The sequence below is a fragment of the Globicephala melas genome, chromosome 2, assembly GCF_963455315.2.
Source record: "Globicephala melas chromosome 2, mGloMel1.2, whole genome shotgun sequence".
Lineage (NCBI taxonomy): Eukaryota > Metazoa > Chordata > Mammalia > Artiodactyla > Delphinidae > Globicephala > Globicephala melas.
In genome coordinates, this window is record NC_083315.2 from 65,280,462 (window position 1) to 65,284,263 (window position 3,802).

Below are 3,802 nucleotides of genomic sequence, written 5' to 3' on the forward strand. Positions count from 1 at the left end.
TGGTGAAACAGTGGTCAAGACTCCGTGCTCCCAATGCAGGGGGCCCAGGTTCAATCCCTGGTCTGGGAACTAGATCCCACATGCATGCCACAGCTGAGAGTTCACATGGCACAACTAAGGAGCCTAGGTGCCACAACTAAGGAGCCGGCAAGCCGCAACTAAGGAGCCCACCTGCAGCAACTAAGACCCGGCACAACCCAATTTTTTTTAATTAATTAATTAATAAAGAGAGGTAATGCCTTAAAAGCAACCAATTGAAAATGCAAATCAAAACCACAAGTGCTTGCTTCAGCAGCACATATACTAAAATTGAGATGATAACAGAGTTTAGGATGACCTCCGCACAAGGATGACATGCAAATTTGTGAAGCGTAAAAAAAAAACCCACAGTAAGATACCATTTCACGTCCATTAAGGTGACTATCATTTAAAAAAAATTTTTCTTTAAACAGAAAATAACAAATGTTGGCAAGAATATGGAGAAACTGGAACCCATGTGCATTGCTGGTGGGAAGATAAAATAGTGCAGCAATTATGGAAAACAGTATGGTGGTTCCTCAAAAAAATGAAAAACAGAGTTTCTCTATGACCCAGCAATTCCAATCCTAGGGATAAACCCAGAAGTACTGAAAGCAGGGTTTTAAAAAGATATTTTGAACACCTATGTGCATAACAGCATTATTCACAACAGCCAAAAGGTTGAAGCAACCTGAATATATACAACCAGTGTATATATTCACATATATACTGAATATTATCTTCCTTTTAAAAGAAAGGAAATTCTTACACATGCTCCAGCCTGGACGAACCTTGAGGACATTATCTCAGTGAAATAAGCTGCTCGCAAAAAGAAAAATACAGTACGATCCACTTACATGAGGTACCTAAAGAAGTCAAAATCATAAAGACAGAAAGTAGAATGGTGGTTGCCAAGGGCTGGAGAGAGGAGGGCATGAGGAGTTATTGTTTAATAGGCTATGGAGTTTTAGTTTGTAATATGAAAAGAGTTCTGGAGATGTATAGTGGAGATGGTTGCACAACAATGTAAATGTACTGAATTTCACTGAACTGTACATTTTAAAATTGTTAAAATGATAAATTTTATGTTATGTATATTTTACCACAATTTTTAAAGTGTACAAGTTGATGATTTTTAGTGTGTTCACAACCATCACCACTATCTAATTTTAGAACATTTTAATCACCCCCCCCCCAAGAAACCTGGTAGTAGCAATTACTATTAACAATCACTCCACAGTCCCCATTTTCCCTAGACCCTAATTGACTTTCTGTTTCTATATACTTGCCTATTCTGGACATTTCATATAAATGAAATCATAAAGTATGTGGCCTTTGTGTCTTTCACTTAGCATACTATTTTCAAGATTCATCCATGTTGTAGTATGTATCAGTAATTCATTTCTTTTCATGACCAGATAATATTCCATTGTGTGGATATACCACATTTGCTTTTTCATTCATTAGTTGGTGGATATTTGGATTGTTTCTATGTTTTGGCTGTTACTGCTTAAAATGGACAACCTAGAAGAAATGGATAAATTCTTAAAAATGTACAGTCTCCTAAGACTGAACCAGGAAGAAATGGAGAATGTGAACAGTCCAATTACCAGTACTGAAATTGAATCAGTAAAAAACAAACAAAATAAAACAAACAAACAAAAACAAACAAAAATTCCCAACAAACAAAACTCCAGGATCAGAGATGGCTTTACAGGTGAATTCTACCAAACATTTAGAAAAGAGTTAATACCTATCCTTCTGAAACTATTCCAAAAAGTGGCAGAGGAAGGAATGCTTCTGAGCTCATTCTATGAATCCACCGTCACCAGACAAAACCAGACAAAGATATCACAAAAAAAGAGAAAATTACAGGCCAATATCACTGATGAACATAGATGCAAAAATCCTCAACAAAATACCAGCAAACAGAATCCAATAATACATTAAAAGGATCATACACCATGATCAAGTGGGATTTATCCCAGGGATGTAAGGAGTTTTCAATATCTGCAAATCAATGTGATACACCACATTAACAAATTGAATAATAAAAACCATATGATCATTTCAATAGATGAGGAAAAATCTTTTAATAAAATTCAACATCCATCTGTGATAAAAAACTCTCCAGAAACTGGGCACAGAGGGAACCTACCTCAACATAATAAAGGTCATATACGACAAACCCACAGCAAACATCATTCTAAATGGTGAAAAGCCGAAAGCATTTCCTCTAAGATCAGGAACAAGACAAGGATGTCCACTTTCGCCACTATTATTCAACATAGCTTTGGAAGTCCTAGCCATGGCAATCAGAGAAGAAAAAGAAATAAAAGGAATCCAAATTGGAAAAGAAGAAGTAAAATTGTCACTGTTTGCCGATGACATGATACTATACATAAAAAATCCTAAAGATGCCACCAGAAAACTACTAGAGCTAATCAATGAATTTGGTAAAGTTGCTGGACACAAAATTAATGCACAGAAATCTCTTGCATTCCTATACACTAACAACAACAAACTATCAGAAAGAGAAATTAAGGAAACAATCCCATTTACAATCACATCAAAAAGAATAAAATAGGAACAAACCTGCCTAAGGAAGCAAAGACCTGTACTTGGAAAACTATAAGTCACTGATGAAAGAAATTGAAGATGACACAAACACATGGAAAGATATACCATGTTCATAGACTGGAAGATATAATATTAAAATGACCATATTACCCAAGGCAATCTACAAATTCAATGTAATCCCTATCAAAATACTAAGGGTATTTTTCACAGAGCTAGAACAAATAATTTTAAAATTTGTACAAAAACAAAAAAGACCCTGAGTAGCCAAAACAATGTTTAGAAAAACAGAGCTGGAGATATCACGCTCCTTGACTTTAGACAATACTACAAAGTTACAGTAATCAAAACAGTATGGTACTAGCACAAAAACAGACATGTAAATCAATGGAACAGAATAGACAGCCCAGAAATAAACCCATGCACTTATCATCAATTAATCTACAACAAAGGAGGCAAGAATAGACAGTGGAAAAAAGACAGTCTCTTCAATAAGTGGTGCCTGGAAAACTGTACAGCTACATGGAAAAGAATGAAATTAAAACATGCTCTAACACCATATACAAAAATAAATTCAAAATGTAAGACTGGAAACCATAAAACTCCTAAAGGAAAACATAGGTGGAACACTCTTTGACATAAATTGTAGCAATATATATTTTTTTGATCTGTCTCCTAAAGTAAGGGAAATAAAAGCAAAAATTTTTTAAATGGGACCTAATTAAACTTAAAAGCTTTTGCACAGCAAAGGAAACCATCAACAAAATTAAAAGACACCCTACTGAATAGGAGAAAATATTTGCAGATAATAGGACCAATACGGGGTTAATATCCAAAATATATAAATAGCTCATACAACTCACCATGAAAAAAAAAAAACCCAGCTAAAAAATGGGCAGAAGATCTGAATAGACATTTTTCCAAATAAGACATATAGATAGCCAACAAGTACATGAAAAGGTGCTCAACATCACTAATAATCAGGGAAATACAAATGAAAACCACAATGAGATATCACCTCACACATGTCAGAATGGCTATCATCAAAAAGAACGCAAATAACAAATGTTGGGAGGATATGGAGAAAAATGAACCCTCATACACTGTTAATGTAAATTGATGCAGCCACTGTGGGGAAACAGTATGGAGGTTTCTCAAAAAACTAAAAATAGAACTACCCTACCATATGACCCAGCAATTCCACTCC

The 3,802-nt window shown here is 34.9% G+C and overlaps 1 non-coding gene across 1 annotated transcript; it reads left to right on the forward strand.

Annotated features, from left to right (window-relative positions):
- The first annotated feature begins 279 nt into the window (after window positions 1-279).
- LOC115862956 (U6 spliceosomal RNA) lies at window positions 280-384 on the forward strand. Its single transcript, XR_004043318.1, has one exon. It is a non-coding gene; the product is annotated as a U6 spliceosomal RNA (small nuclear RNA).
- Window positions 385-3,802: the final 3,418 nt, after the last annotated feature.